This window comes from Balaenoptera borealis, assembly GCF_965194805.1.
Source record: "Balaenoptera borealis genome assembly, chromosome: 15".
NCBI classification, from domain to species: domain Eukaryota; kingdom Metazoa; phylum Chordata; class Mammalia; order Artiodactyla; family Balaenopteridae; genus Balaenoptera; species Balaenoptera borealis.
Window position 1 is genome coordinate 8,943,496 of NC_138871.1, and position 22,091 is coordinate 8,965,586.

At 40.6% G+C, this 22,091-nt stretch overlaps 1 protein-coding gene across 1 annotated transcript in view; it reads right to left on the minus strand.

Annotated features, from left to right (window-relative positions):
- The window catches only part of ZAP70 (zeta chain of T cell receptor associated protein kinase 70), a 76,307-nt gene that overhangs the window by 51,109 nt on the left and 3,107 nt on the right, over window positions 1–22,091 (minus strand). Inside the window, exons 2-4 of the mRNA XM_082356173.1 lie at window positions 15,008–15,091; window positions 8,644–8,712; window positions 1,683–1,760 (exon numbers count right to left, since the gene is read on the minus strand). The gene's annotated coding sequence lies outside the window, so the exon portion shown is untranslated. The remainder of the gene's footprint in view (window positions 1–1,682; window positions 1,761–8,643; window positions 8,713–15,007; window positions 15,092–22,091) is intronic.

Consider the following 22,091-nt stretch of genomic DNA (forward strand, 5'->3'; position numbering starts at 1 on the left):
ATTTTAAAATAAGCAGAAGACCTGGATAAGCATTTTTTCCAAAGAGGACAGGCAAATGGCCAACAGACACAAGAAAGGATCCTCAACAGCACTAAATATCAGGGAAATGAAAATCAAAACCATGATGAGATATCACCTCACATCTGTCAGAATGGCTATTACCAAAAAGACAAGAGATAACAACTGTTGGCAGGGATATGGAGAAAAGGGAACCCTTGAACACTGTTGGTGGAAATGTAAATTGGTGCAGCCACTATGGAAACAGTATGGAGGTTCCTCAAAAAATTTAAAATGGAACTATCATATGATACAGCAATTCCACTTCTGGATAGTTTTCCAAAGAAAACAGCAACACTAATTTGAAAAGATATATGCACCCCTATGTTCACTGCAGCATTATTTACAATAGCCAAGATATGGAAGCAACAGAAGTGTCCATCAATAGAGGAATGGGACTTCCCTGGTGGTCCAGTGATTAAGACTCTGCGCTTCCAGTGCAGGAGGTGCAGGTTTGGTCCCTGGTCAGAGAACTAAGATCCCACATGCTGTGAGGTGCGGCCAAAATCAAAAACAAGAACAAAATAGAGGAATGGATAAAGAAGATGTCACATATATATTTTATACACACACACACACATACACACACACAATGGAGTCTTACTCAGCCATAAAAAAGAATGAAATCTTGCCATTTGTGGTAACATGGATGGACCTAGAGAGTATTATGCTAAGTGAAATAAGTCACACAGAGAAAGACAAATATTGTATGATTTTACTTACATGTGGAATCTAAAAAATGAAGCAAATGAAGAAACATAACAAAACAGAAACAGACTCATAAATACGGAGAACAAATTGGTGGTTGCCTGAGGGGAGGAGGCGTGGGAAGATGAGTGAAATAGATGAGGGAGATTAAGAGGAACAAACTTCCAGTTATAAAATAAATATGTCACGGGTATGTAATGTACTGCATAGGGAATATAGTCAATAATATTGTAATAACTTTGTATGGCGACAGATAGTAACTAAACTTACTATGGTGATCATTTGTAATGTATAAAATACATTTGTAATGTATAAAAATATTGAACCACTATGTTGTACACCTGAAACTAATATAATATTTTAAGTCAATTATACTTCGATTTTAAAAAGAATGTTTCTTGAATTGCAAGGGCAATACAGAAGATTAAATACCCTGAAATATTCATTTATTGGTAGAGGGACCACAGAATGGCTTAGTAGAAACAGACAGGGTTGAAAAACTGCAGCTAATTCTGCAGCTTTGGGGTGAGTTTGGTGAATCTGTCTAGGAAGTATGTGATAACAGCCTCACATTTCTGGAGAAAGAAATAAATTTATTTTTTATTCAATTTGGCTTAGAAAAAGAGAGAAAACTCTCAGCTTAAAATGACTCATAATTACTTGACTTTGGAAGTGCCAGCTTGTCAAATCAGGGTCAAGGGATTAACAAACACAGACAGAAAACTCTGGATAACATAGAGTTAATCTACTAAGGGGTTGTGTTTGCCTTGCTCTTTCATAGAGTGTTTTAAAAAAGATAGACTTGCCACTTGAACCCAAATTTTTACATTCCTTGTCTCTGTAGCACAAAAACAAAAACTAGAATCAGGAGTCACTATACATACTTATCATCAATATGGTCATAAGTTCTCATTTACCTAAAGATCTTTGGAGAGTTTGGAAGATGTTTTTCACATGTGGTGGGTTGTGATTTTGGTCATTTGTTGGATTATTTTCTGTGGGAAAAAAATAAGCACAATTACCAAGTTTTGCCAAATACAGTCAATTTCCAAACTTTATTTCAACTTTAGAAAGCCACTAACTATGAGAAAGTAGCAGTCCATTACAAGAGCAATTACAAGGAGCAAATCCCATGATGTGGACTCAATCCAAGCTGTCAATCAGTAACACCTTGGGCCTGGTAAAATCATCTTAAATGAGCCCAGAACCAAGAAATTTTCGCTTTGTGCTCAAAGAGAAGTTGAAGTTTTACATCTTCATAATTTCTTTGGGTGTTGTTTGTTTATTTTGCTCTCAGGAGACTCTAGCATTGAAATGCACCTTTGGTTATATGTTAACAGCACTTTATTGCTACGCTGTTAACTGAGGACTAGATTGCCTTCAGTGGAGCTATGATCATTATGACCTTGAACTCTCCGCAGACCTGGGCACACTTTTTCCAAGACACTTCACTTCTAAAAAGGATAATTTCCTCACCCCTCTTCCTAGCCGGCCCTCTTCCTCCTTACCATTAATTCTGGTTTTTTGAAAGGTCACTACTGCTAAGGAAGAGGTGCAGACAGGGTGGTCTGGGATTTCCTGGTCCCCACAGAGTAGCCTCAGAGCAGCTCCTGGCCTCTGAAGAGGGGCCTGGTCGGCCTCCTTTTCTTGTGGGGTGTCACCTTCACCACTGTATGAAGGGCCTCCTCATGCCTCTTCTTTGTTCACCTACTCAAAACACCTTATCAAGCAGACCTGCCTCTCTTTTAATCTCCCAAAGCTCCATGCAAGTAAAACCTAAAGCACTTTTAACATACTTTCAATTTTAGCATGTTTATGTCCAATGATTATTAATGAGACTGACTCTCTTACTAGCTGTGAGCTCTTGGAAGACAAGAATGCCCCATTTAGCTCTCCAGTTCCTGGCACAGTGCCTACCACAGGGAAGGAGAGCAACAGCTGGTCTTGAGTAAGAGAAGGAATCTTAAAGAATCTTGACTGCAACCTCATGAGAGACTCTGAGCCAGAACCACCAGCTAGGCCTGTCTGGTTGGCCAAGATTGCAGTAGTTTGAAGGCTGAAAGGCACTGGAGGGTCTGCATCCTAGATGACTAACAAGCTGTTGGCAGAAGGCCTCACCTCCTCATTGGCTTAGGCAGGAGGGCTCAGTTCCCCATCACAGGGGCCACCCCTTAGGACTGCTGGAGTGTCCTCACATGGCAGCTGACTTTCCTCTGAATGAGCAATTAATCGAAGAGACAGCCAGCCGGAAACCATAAGGTCTTTTACGACCTAATCTATGAAGTGGCACATCATCACTTCTGCCATATTCTATTCATTAGAAGCAAATCACCAAGTCCAGCCCACAGTAAAGGGGACAGGGGTGAAGCTCCGTCTTTCAAAGGGAGGGGCATCAAAGAATTTGTGGAGATATTTTAAAACCACAGTAGGAATGAAATTCCAAGGAAGACAGTTGAACAAAAAGGAAACGTTCACTTGTGTCCATGTGAACATGAGGATTTTAATCAGCTACCTCTGCTCTGGTGCAAGAATTGTGGATGGAGAGAAGTGATACCCTTACAGAGGCATCTACACTCTGCAGGAAGCCTGGACCTGGGTATGCAACCTGTACCATTAAGCAGAGATCCCTGAAGGACTTCCAAGATATTAAGTTTAGCCACATGAAATTGGAGATCTTTGATCATTTTTGACCTACAAAAACAGTAAGATCAAATGAGTCAACCTCACAGTATAGTCCCAAGGGAGGATTTCTAGTCTACATATTTCTTCTAATTTTGAGGCTCCTAGAAACCCAACATCATGGATTATCAAGATAAGTGTGATGATCAATTTGTAATGTGATCCTTTAACAAAGAAAATATGGAATTGGCTTCAAGCCAAATTTAGATTGATCACTGCATACCTTGGGGATCTGGGAAGACAGAGGAAAATAAATGCATTTTGTGCTTAGGAAGTGGTCAAGCATCGAGTCAAGCTCCGAGAAGGGAGAAAAAGCAATAAGGCTGATGACCGAAGGACATCACCTTCGAGAAGGTGATGTCATTTTGGGGAACATGCAAAAGTCCTAGAGAAATCTACCAACATGGCCAGTTCGGGCATGCCACAGAGTCTGAGAGGGAATGGTACACTTTTTCCAGGGGACCAAGCTCAGTGGGGTACCAGGGACTCCAGGCCCCCTCCAGTGTCATAACCGGGGTGGGGAGGGGGACAGGAAGTGCTCACTGTCAACATCTGTATTTGACAGTTCTTTCATACAGCAACTACTTGAAAGGAAAATGCTACCCTCCATGTTCTCCACTGGCAACGTTTCGAGCACATCAGCAGCACAGGTGGAACCCACTCAGCAGAAGACAGAAGGAGGTCTTGCCCTGGGTACACTGGGCATCTGCTCTAGTGAGAAAATCTAAGGACTAGTCATAAGCAGCTGCAAATTATTGTTCAATGTGGTGTCTGTGAAACTCTTTCTGCCTACAAGTTCTTCCAGGTGTCCTTAAAAGGGATACAAATTATGCAAGTGTAACTGGTGTGTCTTACAGGCATCCCGCATTCAAACAGCGGCACTGTCTCCTACTAGCTGCTTGACCTCCGGCAAGTTACTTAACTTCAGGATCTACATATGGAAAATGGGGGCATACTAATAATGATGCTACACACATAGGACTGCTGTGGGCATTAAATAATGTAGTTGAAAAACTCCTTTGGTACATAGCAAGTGCTCAGTGTACATTAATTTTATCATAATAACAATGATGATTATTTTTTCAGAATGTACCATTCACTCATTCATTCACACATTTATTCATTTAGCAAATCTTATTAAGCTCCTACCTTATATCAGACCCTAACTCCTCAGCCCTGGGGAAAGACAGTCTAGTGAATGCAACAGTTATTGTTATGATTTGTCTAATGGTCATTTCAGCATATGTACTAGAAGGATGATTACCAGTAAATTTAAAGGGGGAAATAGACAGTCCTAAATACAATAAGGCATTAAGTAGAAAATAATGTATGCAAAGAAAAGATGGAGGTTATAAATTAATTCTGATGTTAAAAGAACAAACATTTTGTCCTGGTTCCTATGAAGGAAAATAGCAGTTCCTTATTTGAAAGCAATTAACAGAAGGAATTGCTTTACAAATCAAAAGACCAAGCTAGAGAGTAAGCTGTGTGTCCCCCAAGTAGATCATTTAATTACATTTAAACAATGAACAATTGTGTTTATTATTCAGGGTGCACTCCACTATAATGTGCAGGGACTCACGCAAGAGTACAGATGGAGACACACCCATCGTATGTATCAATATTTAAAAGTTCTAAATTGTGACTTGGTCTGCATTTCCACACAAGGACTTGCAGCCCACTGCTTCCTTGGTGGCTAAAGGAACCCCACTTCCCAGGATACACTGAAGCAGGACGGAAGCTGCAACCAGGCCCAAGACTCCTGAGTAGTGACTGGACACACCAAATCTCCCTATGGTCAAGTGGGATTTATTCTAGGAATGCAAGGTTTGTTCAATATTAGGAAATCCATTAATATCATATACAATACTAGTAGACTTAAGGGAAAAACTAAATCATATGAATAGTTACAAAGATCCTGACAAAATTCAACACCCATACCTGTTTTTAAAAACACACAAGGGCTTCCCTGGTGGCGCAGTGGTTGAGAATCTGCCTGCTAATGCAGGGGACACGGGTTCGAGCCCTGGTCTGGGAAGATCCCACATGCTGCGGAGCGGCTGGGCCCGTGAGCCACAACTACTGAGCCTGCGCGTCTGGAGCCTGTGCTCTGCAACAAGAGAGGCCGCGATAGTGAGAGGCCCGCGCACCGCTATGAGGAGTGGCCCCCCACTTGCCACAACTAGAGAAAGCCCTTGCACAGAAACGAAGACCCAACACAGCCAAAAATAAATTAATTAATTAATTAATTAAAAAAAAAAAACACACAAGCAGGGTTTCCCTGGTGGCGCAGTGGTTAAGAATCTGCCTACCAATGCAGGGGACACAGGTTTGAGCCCTGGTCCGGGAAGATCCCACATGGCACGGAGCAGCTAAGCCCGTGCACCACAACTACTGAGCCTGCGCTCTAGAGCCCGTGAGCCACAATTACTGAGCCCACGTGCCACAACTACTGAAGCCCGCGCACCTAGAGCCCGTGCTCTGCAACAAGAGAAGCTACTGCAATGAGAAGCCCGTGCACCACAACAAAGAACAGCCCCCACTTGCCGCAACTAGAGAAAGCCCACACGCAGCAATGAACACCCAACGCAGCCAAAAATAAACAAATTAATTAAATACATTTTTTTTAAAAAATGCAAGCAAAGAGAAATTGACAGATACATTCTCAATGTGAATATATGTACACATATGTATATATGTATGTATGTATGCATTTATGTGTGTGTATATGTATGTACCTTAGTCATCTTAGTTCTATAACCAGCATCTAAATCAGGAAACACTAAAGGCATTTCCTCTAAGAGCAGGAACAAGGCAGGATGCCCACTGCATCTCCACTAGTACTCAAGATTGTCCTAGAGGTATTAGCATAGACGATTAGACATGATAAAGAAATCAGCAGCCCAATAACTGGTGAAGTAAAACTATTTCTATTTTCTGATGATATAATGGCATAACCTAGAATTGCATGAGGTGGTCGAATATAAAATTAATATACAGAAGTCAATTGCCTTTCTATACCAAAACACTAATTAGGTAGAGGATATAATGGTAGGGAAACCCCCCTTTACAATGACACAGAAGATTAAATTACTTAGGAATAAACTTAAGATATGTGCAAAATCTACATGAGAAAAACTTTAACACACACTGAAAGAGCTCAAAGTAAACTTAAAGAAATTGGAAAGACCTCCCCTTTTCTAGGACAGGTTTGACTTACTATCCATTTCCCCAAAGTGAAATTGCATTATAAATTGAAAGCAGTGCCAATAAAAACACCAACAGGCTTCTAATCAAGTTAGACAAGTTAATACTAAAGTTCATGGGGAAAACAAACATGCAAAAATAACCAGGAAAACACTGAAAAAACAAAAACTGCCAAAAGGGGACTAGTCCCGCAAGACATGAAAGCATACTGTCTCAGCCTCTGTAATTAAAACAGTGTAGGGCTTCCCTGGTGGCGCGGTGGTTGAGAATCTGCCTGCCAATGCAGGGGACACGGGTTCGTGCCCTGGTCTGGGAAGATCCCACATGCCGCGGAGCAACTGGGCCCGTGAGCCACAACTACTGAGCCTGCGCGTCTGGAGCCTGTGCTCCGCAACAAGAGAGGCCGCAACAGTGAGAGGCCCGCGCACCGTGATGAAGAGTGGCCCCCGCTTGCCACAACTAGAGAAAGCCCTCGCACAGAAACGAAGACCCAACACAGCCATAAACAATAAATAAATAAATAAATTTTTAAAAATTGTCTAAAAAAAGATACAAATAAATAAAACAGTGTAGTACTGTCGTGTTCAGAGACCAACAGACCAGTGTTTAGGCTAGAAAGCCCAGGAACAGACCCAGTACTTATGGGAATTTAGTATATGATAAAGGGGGCTTCTCGGGTCACTGGAGCAAAGATGGGCTTTTTAATACCTGGTGTTGGGACAGCTGGGTAGCCATGTCACAGAAAAATGGGATGCTGTGAACTGTGCTGGTGAAGCCATTCTAGCCCATGTGCGGTCCTCGGCACAAAAGCACCCTCTCACTTCTCCCAGCGGAGACCCAGGCACCAAAGAGATGCCCAACTGCATTTAATTTATGATTATCATGCAATTTACAGAAGGAAACGTGTAGTGTAAATTCAGGGACATTAGAAGTATTCATTTTAAAGAGACTTCTGTGGTAAACTGATCTCCGAAAACCATCTAAGCCAGTGGTTCCAAACACCAGGGGCTGGTATCTGGCCGACTGTATCCAAGTCACTCAGAGAATATGCAAAGATGTGCAGAACCTGGACTCCGTTTCTAGAGATTCTTGGTGGGTTCTGAGAATAAGGATTTTTAATAAGCTCTTTCCATTCCACATCCTCTTCCCCGTGGCTGATGCACAGTTGGGCTTGGGAACCACTGACCTAGTTCCTATTCCTGCACCCAGCAAAGACCACATATTCGCCAACTCAGACAGTGACATATTTGGCCTTTTTTGTTTTTGTTTGTTTTTTGGCCACACCGCATGGCTTTCAGGATCTTAGTTTCCCGACCAGGGATCAAACTCGTGCCCCCTGCAGTGAAAGCACTGAGTCCTAACCACTGGACGGCCAGGGAGTTCCCTATTTTTCTTTTTAAATTTTTAAATCTGTCTAGGGAAGAAAGGCTGCATGGGATTCTAGTTCCTCATCCTGAGGAACTAGTTCCTCTTCAGAGCCCATCTGCTTCCATCATAATCGGATCTGAGATGAGCCTTTGCTTTGATGGAGAGAGCACCTCTGGGGTACCACTTCCAGAAAGTGCTCAGCCCCTCACTAGCCCCGTCCCCCAGGGGTTGGGGAGAGACTTCACTGTTCAGTTTGGGAGAGGGATTCAGGTGCCTGTTACAGGCTCCTTTCTCCTTGCCTCTGTCTCTCTGTCTCTATCTCTCTGCAGAGAGCAAACGTTTTGATCTGCTTCTCTATGCTGTGAATTTCACAAAAGCAAACTCTCTCACGGAGGGGGTTTGGAGAAGGCAAGGGTATCCTAAACCTTACCAGTGACTGGAGCACTCTTCCTAGCTCCAGGTGAAGCACCCACGTTAACCAGCCAAGTATTTCTGGAGAGAATGGTCTGGGCTCCATCTGCTGGACCCTCAGCTTAGTCTCACATTTGGTTCTGAACTCAGGCAAGAGGAAGAAGAGGTATCACTTATCGACCCCTAACTCCAATTTTATCCATTTGCATTTACCATTATTGGAAATTCTGTCCATGCTGCCAAGGAAAAATTCTGATTCAGAATTCCCATCAACATTGGCTCCTGTGATGATAAAACACATGAAAAAAAATTGAAAAATTTTTATCAGTACACCCTTGGGCCCATATCTTCAGTGTGTTTAAATTCTTTTTCATATTCTTTTCCGTTATGGTTTATCACAGGATATTGAATATAGTTCCCTGTGCTATACAGTAGAACCTTGTTGTTTATCCATCCTATATACACTAGTTTGCATCTGCTAATCCCAAACTCCCAATCCAGTGTTGAAATGAATGCTAACATAGAATTCAACTTGTACTTGGAAATGTGTGTTTGAAAGTTTATATGTCATTGTAGAGAGAAGCACCAGCTGGTTGCAGAGGCTGGAGCCCAGGCTGTGGGAAAGGAACCTCAGGAATTGGAATTCACATCTGTATGCAATATTCCAACAAGTTCTCACTCCTCTGCTACCCAGGCACTAATGTGCACTGCTGGCAATTTCTGATTCCCAATTCTATCCTTAGGACCTGCGATCGAATACCTGCCTTAATTCTCAAAAGTGTTACTTAAAACATAATAATGATATGAAGCTGCTTTAAAGGGAACAGTGTGTTCATCACTTTTGTTATTTCTACGGCTGGGCCTAGGGCAAGTGATTTTTTTTGTCCTTGGTCTTATCCGTGGAATGAGGTACTAAAGACTGCACCAGCTCTCACCCAGGGCTGAGATTAGCCTCAAACCAGGTCATGCACGTGGAAGTATAAAGCGTGTTTGGCGGAGAGTTATGACACCACTCAGGGCTCCCGGTGTAAGGAACGGGAAACATCATTTGCAATCCAGTCCCTGTTCTCTGAACAGCCTCCAGAGAGTAAGAACCTGCCGGACACATGAAGTTGAGGGATTTCCCCAAAATAGAAGGATAGTTACACTTTCATCTTGGAGGTTATAGAGAGGGTTTCAGACAATTCTTTCCTTTATATCTCTATTTGTCTTTGCTGCACAAGTAGCTGTTTTAAAGAACGGTAAAATGATAGCTTAGTACCTATAATACAGTACATAGGTCTATAGAAAAATGTGCACTTAAAGAGTTTTAAAGACATATACTTGCTTTCTTTTGTGTCTCTCTTTGTAACTGATTTGCCTGCTGTGCTTCTTGTTTCTCCTAGAATTTCATCTCAAGTGAAGTAAATAAAGGCATATTAACACCAGCAGTGGAGATCTGATATTTTTCCCTGTAAAGCAGTCTATAAATACAGTGAATAAATAATACAAACTCAACGAATATGTGAAATTACACTCTAAAATTCCTTCTCTTGGGAAGGGAAATTCTAATAACATAAATCATTTCTGAAAAATTTTGATTCCACTAGATGTCCGGGGCAGTAAACATTGCCCACTAAAGATATATAGCTAGAAACTTTGTCCCAAATCTCATGATATGTAGTGTCATAATTTTCCTTCTTATTCGTGCTGTCATTCTGACCCATCTCTGAGACTTTCCCCAGGATGGCCCATAAATATGGGTGAAGGCCAGAGGGTAAAAATAAAGCAAAACAGAGTTTTAGTCAGAAAGCTCTTTGTTTATAAACTGTTCCTAATTTTTCATGATTACGCTTTTGGAACTATATTAATTTCTCCTTCCCTTTTAAAGTTTTCAGTCTTCTACTATTCCCTGGGGACAGCAGTTTCATTTGTCCTTCTAGGTTTACTTTGAAAAGCAACAGAAAATAATCATCACAAATTCCATTCATTTTATGTATATTCTGAGTCTTTTTTCAAAGGTTGTTGGTATATTGGTGGGTGGTCTACTCACCTGATGGAATAAATGCTGACAATAAGGACACAAAAGGTTTAACCATTACTTCACTCATTCAAGATGATGAGTTCTCACATCCCCTTCCTTGATGGATGCATCGACCTACAAGTTCCTGAACTGTTGCTCAGGGAGAACTTGGCAAGTTTATCAGTGGCCCACCAATGCCAAGGCCAACACTGGCCTGGCACGGGGTGGGTCAGTAGGCCTATGGGGGCGATGGGATCCTTCTAAACCCTGCACCAGCCACCCATCTTCAGATGCACCCACTCCCCTTCCACACATGTGGGGCTGGATTCAGAGACACAGGGCACCTGCCAAGAAGAGAAAAGTGTTCTCATTCCTAGATGGGAATTCCTGAAAGCGTGGATAGTCGGACTGCAAGAGCTATCTGCATCCATTCATTCATTCAGTCATGGTCACTGACCACCAATCAATCAGCCAGACAGTTAGTACCGATTTATTGAAGCCTCTTTAACAGCATACATGGAAGAAGGGCAAACCCAGAATTCCTGAAATGCTTTTTCTGCATCAGTTGAGATGATCATGTGGTTTTGTATTTCATTCTGTTAATGTAGTCTTTTGCATTGATTGATTTTCCTATGTTGAACGATGCTTGCATTCCAGGAATAAATCCCACTTGGTCTGGTGTATAATCCTTTTAATACGATGTTGGATTCGGTTTTCTAGCATTTTGTTGGGGAATTTTGCATTTATATGTACAAGTGATATTGCTCTGTAGTTTTCTTAAAGCGTCTTTGTCTGGCTTTGGTATCAGGGTATACTGGCCTCTTCGAACTCGTTAGGAAGTGTTTTCTCCTCTTCAATTTTTTGGAAGAGTTAGAGAAGCATTAGTGTTAGCTCATTTAAATGCCTGGTAGCATTCACCAGTGAAGCAACTTGAATCTGGGCTCTTCCTTGTTAGGAGGTTTTGATTACTGATTCAGTCTCTTTGTTTATTACAAGTCTATTCCAATTTTCTATTTCTTCTGAATCAGTTTTGGTAGTTTGTGTGTTTCTAGGAATGTGCTCATTTCTTCTAAGTTATCCAATTTTTTGGCATACGACTGTTCATAGTATTCTCTTATAATCTTTTTTATTTCTGTGATTGTAGTAATGTCCTCACAATTCTTAACTAATAATTGAGTCTTCTCTCTTTTTTTCTCATTCAATCTAGCTAAAGATTTGTTAATTTTGTTATCTTTTTAAGGAACCAATCTTTGCTTTCATTGAATTTCTCTATTTTTTTTCTATTCTCTGCTTCATGTATTTCCATTCTATTCTTTATTGTCTTCTTCATTCTGCTAGCTTTGAATTTAGTTTGCTATTGTTTTTCTTATTTCTCAAAGTATACAGATAGGTTATTTATTTGAGATCTTTCTTATTTTTAATGTATGCATTTATAGTTATAAATTTCCCTCTTAGCATTGTTTTGCTGCATAAGTTTTGGTATGTCGTATTTGATTTTCATTCCTCTCAAGGTAATTTCTAATTTCTTATTGGTTATTTAAGAGTCTGTTGCCTTATTTCCATATATTTGTGTATTTTCTAGTTTTCCCTCTGTTGTAAACTTCTAGTTTCATTCCATTGTGATCAGGAAAGATACTTTATATGATTTATATCTTTTTCAATTTATTCAGAGTTGTTTTGTGGCCAACATATGGAGAACGTTCTATGTGCACTTGATAAGAATGTATTTTCTGCTGTTGTTGGGTGGCGTGTTCTGTATATGTTTGTTAGGTCTAATTGGTTTATACTGTTGTTCAAGTCTTCTATTTCCTTATTATCTTTCTAGCCCTATGTGTTATTGAGAGAGGGTTACTGAAGTCTCCAACTATTACTGTAGAATTATTTCTCCATTCAATTCTGTCCATTATTGGTTCATATATTTGGGGGTTCTGTTGCTGTGTGATATGTGTTTATAGTTGTTATGTCTTCTTTCTGTGTTGAACCCTTATCAATATATAATGTCCTTGTCTTTTGTAAACTTTTTTATTTGAAATCTATTTTGCTGGAAAATAATATAGCTACTCTTTATTTTTTTTCCTTATGGCTTTGAGTTACTGTCTAGTATTGTTTCATTTCAGTCTGAAGTGTTCCCTTTAGTATTTCTAACGGGGCATATCTCTTAACTTATGTTTATCTGGAAATGTCTTAATTTCTCCTCCATGATCAAAGAATAGTTCTGTCAGATGTAGAATTCTTGGTTGACAGTACTTTTCTTTCAGGACTTTAAATATGTCATATCACTGCTTCTGGCTTCCATGATTTTTGTGTTGAAATCGGCCATTAATCTTATTGAGGATCCCTTGTACATAATGTCGTTTCTCTCTTTCATGCTGACAAGAGTCTCTTTGTCTTTTGATTTCAACAATTTGACTATAATATGCTTTAGTGTCGGTCTCTTCCATTTACCTTGCCTGGAGTTTGTAGAGCTTCTTGGATGTGTATAATCGTCAGATTTGGGAAGTTTTGGAGCATTATTTCCTCAAATATGTTCTCTGTCATTTGCTCGCTTCTCCTTCTGGGACTTCTAAAATGTATACGTTGGTACTCTTGATGGTGTCTCACAGGCCCTCATGCTCTGTTTATTCATTTCATTTTTTTTCTTTCTGCTCCTCAGGCTGGATAATTTCAAGTGTCCCAGGTCAAAGTTAGGGATCCTTAATTCTGCCTGTTCAAATCTGCTGTCATGGGGCTTCCCTGGTGGCGCAGTGGTGGAGAATCTGCCTGCCAATGCAGAGGACATGGGTTCGAGCCCTGGTCTGGGAAGATCCCACATGCCGCGGAGCAACTAGGCCCATGAGCCACAACTACTGAGCCTGCGCGTCTGGAGCCTGTGCTCTGCAACAAGAGAGGCCGTGATAGTGAGAGGCCCACGCACCGCGATGAAGAGTGGCCCCCGCTTGCTGCAACTGGAGAGGGCCCTCACACAGAAACAAAGACCCAACACAGCCAAAAAAAATTAAAAAAAAAAAAAAAAGAATGCAATGTCAGTTTCTTAAAAAAAAAAAAAAAAAAATCTGCTGTCACATCCCTCCAGTGAGTTTTTCATTTCACTTACTGTACTTTTCAACTTCAGAATTTCTCTTTGGCTCATTTTTCTAACTTCTATTTCTTTATTGATATTTCTACTTTGTTCAAACATTGTTTTCCTTATTTCCTTCTTTGTCCATCATTTCCTTTACTGATTAAATATATTAAAGACAGTTGATTTAATATCTTTGATGAATAATTCCAGTTCCTAGGCTTCCTCAGGGATGGGTTCTATTTCTTTTTTTTTTTTTCCTGTGAATGGGCCATACTGTCCTGTTTCTTTGTATGTTTCATAATTTTTTTTGTTGAGAGCTACACATTCTATTTGGGTAACTTTGGAAATCTAATTCTCCCGCTCCTCAGGGATGGCCAGTTTTGGCTTGTTGAGGGCTGGAACCATGCACTTGTGACTTCTCCAAACTATTTTGGCAAAGTGTATATTCCTTACTGTGTATGGGTGCTGAATTTCCAGTTTGTTATGTCTGCAGTTACTCGGTGACCTGACAAAGGTTTCCGTAAGTGTCTATATTTCAAAAGGAGAAAAACAAAAAATACTGTCTTTTTAATCTCCTTGACAGAATTTCTTGGAAGCTCTTTAGGTCATGATAGTGAAACAATGGCCAGCCTCAGTGCCAGCCCTCAGTGATCAAAGGCAGTGATCAACCCACACCCAGATTGTGGCACCAGGAAGCCACACTGAGAATGTGGGCTGCGAAACACTTGGCTACCTGCCATGGGGCTGGGGGATGGAGAATGGTAGGATCTACATGGAACACTGAAATTCACTAAAATTTACCAATCTCTTCATCAAGTTCCTTCCTGGACTATGCACATGTTCATCTCTTGTTCCAAAATAGTTGCTTAAGATAGATCTTGCCAGCTCAGTTATAGCTTCGGTGAAGAGACGTATTCCTGGAGCTTCCTACCCAACCATCTTCCATCTAGGCCTTGGTTTTTCTCAAATTTACCTGGGAGGCTTGGAATAGATCAATGAGTCCCAGCCTAGAATCACCTGGAGAGCTTTAAAAACTACTGATGCAAAGGTAGATTTCCCATGCCAGGAAATCTGACCACGTGTCTCTTTTTAACAATCTCCCAGGGGATTCTCTTGCTCAGTTAGGGCTGAGGACCTGGGAGAAGGTCTATCTCAGCCTCAGGGCCTCACCATCTCTACCACATGCAGAAATCGACTGGGGACCTCATCTAGGCAGATGTGGTGCAGCTGGTCTGAGCTGGGATCTGACACTGCTTTTCCAATAGATCCCAGACGGTGGCCCTGCTGCTGCTACATGGACCCCTGCTTAAGGAGCAGAATCCTTTCCAACTGTTTATCTTCTATGTTTTTCTTAATTTCTTGAGACTCTGACACTTAGAGAACCCGTTCTAGCCTCAAAGCAAAGCACTTTCCTTCCCATCAGAGCAGCAGGAACAGGTTATCTGGGAGACCACCACGGACACGCACGAGACTCTTCATACAGCCTGACAGTTTCACGTGAGGAGATTACTTACCAAATAGTTTAACCAAATGTTCTTCTCGCTTATTTGAACTCAATGCAAAGTCGGCATCTCTCAAGCTCTTTTGTTGAGGATAACCTATGGGAAAGTAAACCTTAGCTGTGAGCCCATCTTTCACTGGATCTGCATGTAATTCTTTTTAAATCGATACACTCATGCATGGTATTTGAGAGGAGCATCCTGCAGTTGGCCAGCTCTAGGGGAAAGAGCACTGGACTTGGGTTCTGGTACAACATTTGAACACTGCGTGATCTTGGGCAGTGAAGTTCTGTGGGATTTGGTTTTCTCATCTGAAACTGGAGGGAAAGATGTCGACCACAGGAGGTCTGTGAGGAGGGGGGGACAGAATTCGCTGATGTGACATGGAGACTGAAAGTGCTCTCCCCTCATCCTGTCTCAGTGCTATTATCTATGATGAATGACAGTAAACAGCGCTGGTTCCAAGCAAGGTCATGCTCAGCGCTCAGCTGGGGAAGGAACAGAGACAGATGGACACACAGCTCAGGGGCTTTTCAACAAAAACTCTCCTCTCCACAGGCAATGAGGCCAACGAGCAGTGACTGACCATTCTGGAAATGGGATGCTTTCTCATTTGGGAGGGGAGGGAAAAATACTCCTGCATACTCTGCACTAATCCCCACTGTGGGTCTATATTTGGGAGGGGCTCGGGGACCTGAGGTCATCCCGACATGACTGGTTTGATAAGCACAAGGAATTCCTGATGTTGTCACTGAGGAATGAAATGAAAAAAAATGAAGGTGCAAACACAGACGAACCGGATTAGCAATCTCCCCTAGGATGGCATGGATGGATGTTAAGACTTCTGCTGACCTTCATGCGGCTACATCAAGGATATGAATCAATTGTGCTAAAAGATTGTAGCGACCTGTGGAGATTTTGAGCTATATTATCAGGCTTTTCCTTTTGGAGGTCATGGCGTCTGTGACACATTTTCCCAATTCAAGGTCAAGGCCAGGCCTTTTCTCTGGCCCCTGGGGAGTGGGCAAACCCATCAGGGAGGAGAAACTTGTCCCTTAAAGAAGGTGTTTCAGGCCACAGCACCCACTTATTCTGAGTTCCACAGAGTATTCATTAAGTGTCTCCAAGGAGCTGAACTTTTAACTCAAAACCAGGACAACACTAGTTCCCTCAGTCTGCATAGACATTGAGTAATCTGTGCACATGGCAGGTTTCAATTCTACAGGAAATTACTAATTAGGTGGTTAATGGTGCATGGATATGATGGCTTTTTTGGTAAATGAAAGAAACAAGTTCTCTCTTGCTGAGATGTTAGTGAATCATTAAGAATCAATACAGTGGAAGTGTATGTAAGCCCATGCAGTAAAATACTTGTTCACAAAAACCCTTTGGTTTTTAAAGTGCCCTGACAAGAGGAGTTACTATTTCCCCTTTTCTTGATGTCACCCCTGACTGACTGCATAATGTACCTACTGTCCTTCATGACACTGTTCTGTGATATTGGTCTGCTTAATTTTTGGAAAATAGTACTGTAGCTTTTCTCCACAGACCCAATTTCTTTACATTGAGAGAATGTCCCAGAATGTGGTCAACCAATTAGTTTAGTAAATAGCAAAAGTGCTTCCAAATGCAGTAAGATCCTAAAAGTAGAGCATGGAAATCTAATGTTCACTTTGAAAAAGCTATGTTCATAAGATGTTCATAACAGCGTTGTTCAGATAGCCAAAAGGTGGAAACAACCTAAATGCCCATCAACTGATAAATGGATTAACAAAATGTGGTAAATCCACACAATGGAATATCATTCAGCCATAAAAAGGAATGAATTCCTGAGGCATGCTACAACGTGGATGAACCCTGAAAACGTGTTAAATGAAAGAAACCTGTCACAAAAGACCATACAGTGTGTGATTCCATATATGAAACATCCAGAATAGACAAATCCATAGAACAGACAGTAGGTTAGTGGTTGCCAGGGGCTGTGGGAAAAGGTGGATGGGGAGTGACAGGAAGTGAGTGTGACATTACTTTTGGGGGTGATGAAAATGTTCTAAAATTAGATAGTGGTGGTTCACCACGCTGTGAATATACACTTTTAAAGGGTGTATTTTATGTTATGTGACTAATATATCAAACTGTTATTTAAAATATAGGGTATGTATATATGAGAGGATAGATTAAACATGATTGGCCTGATTAACACACAGAGGTTCATTATACTAATCTCTCTCCTTTTGTATATGTTTGAAAATTTTTATAATGAAAAGTGAAAATGTGCATGTGTGCTACCCGACTGTGGAGCTCTGGATTTTGAGAACGGTGTAAAGTTGGGGAAAACGTTAAAGTTCCTCCCTTCTCCTGAGCAAGGAATCCCTAGAGTAATCCGGGGAGGTAAAGCAGGAGTTCCTGTGAACACAGGAGTTCTTTGGGGGCCTGTTACCAAGGAGATTTCACACAATGCTGAGGGATAATAAAACCAAAGCAATGGCAGTTAAGCTAGCTTCAAACTCAAGATGCACAAGCACCCGTCTTTTGATCCCCGCTGCCCACTCCTCTACTTTCTCCCCATCTCAGCAACAAATCAATCCTTCTACTTGTTCAGGCCAAAATCCAGACTACATAACAGACTCCTGTCTTTCTCTCTCACCACACATCCAGTCCACAAGCAAATCCTCTCAGGTCAATTTTCACACACATCCCAAAACCTGGCCAGCTTGCCCACCTCTACCACCCCAACAGAAACCAACCAGCACCATCCTCATTTCACTGCTGCTGAAATAAGAGGCCACTGTTGAATCGCAATGAGTCCCCTTACCAAAATCTTCACCACCTCCTCTCCCACTTACCCCTCCTTTCCTTTCTATCTGCTCACATCACCAGAGGAAGAGAATATGGGATGCTTTGCAACCTGAGTATACCATAGGGCTCTTATGTAACCTACCAAGTGCCTTTAAGTGATCACCAGACTTTCTCTACCGTGATTCTCTTATTTCCAGGCAGATTTGTTGAGGTATGACAGGAAAACATTGTAAAAAGTTAATGAACAGAAATCTCAATTAAATAACGTTGAGAGACCAGAAGGGGGAGCTCCTACTCCTAGAGCCCAACAGGAAGAAGAAACACTCCTCTTCATTCCTGGCAAGGGCTCAGCCAATGAAAAGCCATGGAGTCTTTGTTTACTATAGCCTCCCCCAACTTCCTTTTCCCCTCTATAAAAGAGTTCTCCCTCTCTTGCTATGCAGGGACTTGCACATAGCACACAATGGTTGCAGATCCCAAATTGCAATTCTCTGCAGACCCCAAATAAACCTTTTTTTTTTCCTGGAGAAATAACTGACAGTTTACTTGTTTTAGGTCAACAATATCTATATTTACATAGTCATCCAAGTATGGAGGGGGAATCAATAAACTTTTTTTGTAAAGAGTCAGATAGAAAATATTTTAGGCTTTGCAGGCTATGTATGTCTCTGTCACATATTTTTCTTTGTTTGTTGTTATTTTTACAACCTTTTAAAAATGTAAAAACCACTGAAAAAATCAATGAAATCAAAAGTTAGTTCTTTGAGAAAATCAATAAAATATATAAACCTCTAGCCAGACTGGTCAGGAAAAAAGGACAGAGGACACATATTAACAATATCAGGAATGAGAACACAGACATTACTAGAGATAGCACAGATTAAAAGGAAAATAAGTGTATATTATTAACAACTTTTTTCCAATAGGTTCAACAAATTAGATAAAATGGACAGATTCCTTGACACAAACTAACAGAGCTTACTAAAGAAGAAATAAATAACCTGAATAGCTCTATAAAAAATAAATTACTTTTCTTTTAAAAAGAAATAAGCTCCATATTAAAGGAATTGAATTTTTGGATTAAAAACCTTCCCACAACGAAAACTCAAAGCTCAGATGACTTCACTTGTTAACTCTATCAATAAGGAAGAAACATCATCAATTCTACACAAACTCTTCTGAAAAATTGATATTGAGAGAGTACTTCCCAATTCATTCCATGAGACCAGCATTATCCTGATAACAAGCCAGACAAAGATATTACAGGAAAAGAAAAGTATAGGCCAGTATCTTTCATAAACATAGATGTAAGAATTCTTAACAAACTTTTAGCAAATTGAATCCAACAATATTTTTTTAAAGGATAAGATATCATAACTAAATGATTTATTCCAGGAATGTAAAACTGATTGAACATTCAAAAATAAATCAGTGTAATTCATCATGTTAATACAAAAATCATATGCTCATCACAACAGATGATCAGAAAAAGCATTTGACAAAATCAAACATCCATTCGGGATAAAACTCCCATTAACTAGAAAACAAAGGGAATATTCTCAATTTGATAAAGAGTATTTATACGCTTTATCAGGGGCTTCCCTGCTGGTGCAGTGGTTAAGAATCTGCCTGCCAATGCAAGGGACACAGGTTCGAGCCCTGGCCCAGGAAGATCTCACATGCCATGGAGCAACTAAGCCCGTGCGCCACAACTACTGAGCCTGAGCTCTAGAGCCCACAAGCCACAACTACTGAGCCCACGTGCCACAACTACTGAAGCCCGCGCGCCTAGAGCCCATGCTCCGCAACAAGAGAAGCCATGAGAATGAAAAGCCCGCGCACCGCAACGAAGAATAATCCCTGCTCACCGCAACTAGAGAAAGCCCGCACACAGCAATGAAGACCCAACACAGCCAAAAATAAATAAATAAATACATTTTTTTTTTAAAGTAATATATCGGGAAATCCCTGGCGGTCCAATGGTTAGGACTCAGCACTTCCACCGCAGGGGGCACGGGTTCCATCCCTGGTTGAGGAACAAAGATCCCACAAGCTGCCCAGTGCAGCCAAAAAAAAAAAGGAATATATCATAAAGGCAGACATATAGACCAATGGAATAGAATAGACAGCCCAGAAATAAGCCCCTACATATATGGTCAAGTGATTTTTGGCAAGGATGTGGAAACCTTTCAGCAGGGAAAGGTAAATCCTTTCAACAAATGGTGCTGGGAAAACTGGACATCCACATGCAAAAGAATGAAATTGGACTCTTACCTAACCTCATATACAAAAATTAACTCAAATGGGTCAAAGACTTAAATATAAGAGCTAAAACTACAAAACTCTTAGAATAAAACATAGGGCAAAGCTTCAGGACATTGAATTTGGTGATGATATCTCAGATATGACACCAAAGGCACAGGCAACAAAAGAAAAAAATAGGGAAATTAGATTTCATGAAAATTTTTAACTTTTGTGTATCAAAAGACATTATTAACAGAGTAAAAAAGGCAACCCATAGAAAATATTTGCAAACCACATATTTGATAAGGGATTAATATCCAAAATATAGAGAACTCCTAAAACTCACCCAAAAACCCAATTCAAAAATGGGTAAAAAAAAAAAAAAAAAAAAATGGGTAAAGGGGACTTCCCTGGTGGCGCAGTGGTTGAGAATCCGCCTGCCAACTCAGGGGACACAGGTTCGAGCCCTGGTCCAGGAAGATCCCACATGCCACGGAGCAACTAAGCCCGTGCGCCACAACTACTGAGCCTGCGCTCTAGAGCCCACGAGCCACAACTACTGAAGCCCACGTGCCACAACTACTGAAGCCCGTGCACCTAGAGCCCGTGCTCCTCAACAAGAGAAACCACAGCAATCAGAAGCCCACGCACTGCAATAAAGAGCAGCCTCTGCTCGCCGCAACTAGAGAAAGCCCACGCACAGCAATGAAGACCCAACACAGCCAAAAATTAAAAAAATTTAAAAATGGGTAAAGGACTTGAATAGACATTTACCCAAAGAAGATATACAAATAGCCAATAAGCAAATGAAAAGATACGCAACATCATGAATCATTAGAGAAATGCAAATCAAACCTATGATGAGCTACCACCTCATACCAATTAGGATGGCTACAATCCAAAACAGAAACAAAAACAGAAACTAACCAGTGTGGTGAGGCTGTGGAGAAACTGGAACCCTTGTGCACTCTTGTTGGGAATGAAAAATGATGCATCCACTATGGAAAACAGTATGGATGTTCTTCAAACAATCAAAAATAGAATTATAATATGATCCAGCAATCCCATATCTGGTTATATATCCCAGAGAATTGAAAGCAGAGTCTCAAAGAGGTTTTTATACATCAATGTTCACAGCAGTGTTATTTACAATAGCTAAAATGTGGAAGCAACCCAAGAATTCATCAATAGATGAATAGATAAGCAAAAGGTGGTATATACATACAATGGGATATAATTCAGCTGTAAAAAGGAAGGAAATTCTGTCACATGGGGAATGGGGAGTTACTGTTTAATGAGTATAGAGTTTCAGTTTTATAAGGTGAAAAAACTTCTGGAGATGGATGGTGGTAATGGTTACACAACATTATGAATGTGTTTAATACCACTGAACTGTACACTTAAAAATGGGTTAAGAAAAAGAATCTAAAAAAGAGTGGATATACATATGACCCAGCAATCCCACTACTGGGCATATACCCAGAGAAAAGCATAATTCAAAAAGACACATGCACCCCAATGCTCATAGCAGCACTATTTACAATAGCCAGGACATGGAAGCAACGTTAAGTGTCCATCAACAGAGGAATGGATAAAGAAGATGTGGTACATATATAGAATGGAATATTATTCAGCCATTAAAAGGAACAAAATTGGGTCATTTGTAGAGATGTGGATGGACCTAGAGAGTGTCATACAGAGTGAAGTAAGTCAGAAAGAAAAACAAATATCATATATTAACACATATATGTGGAATCTAGAAAAATGGTATAGATTATCTTATTTGCAAAGCAGAAATAGAGACACAGAACAAGTTAAAAACAACAAAATTTAAAAGTTTACATTGTAAAAAGAATTTGCCCTTCATTTCCCCGCATTTACGGTGGCCCTTTTCCCATATTAAAGAGTCTTGAAGGTGCCTCATACACTCTTCAGAGCCATTCACACATAGAACATTCTGGACACTGTGACTGGCTTTCTTTGCTTTGACTTAGCCATATGTCCTGATGTATTTCATATCAGATTATATAGAACTCCTTCATTATCTTAAACAATT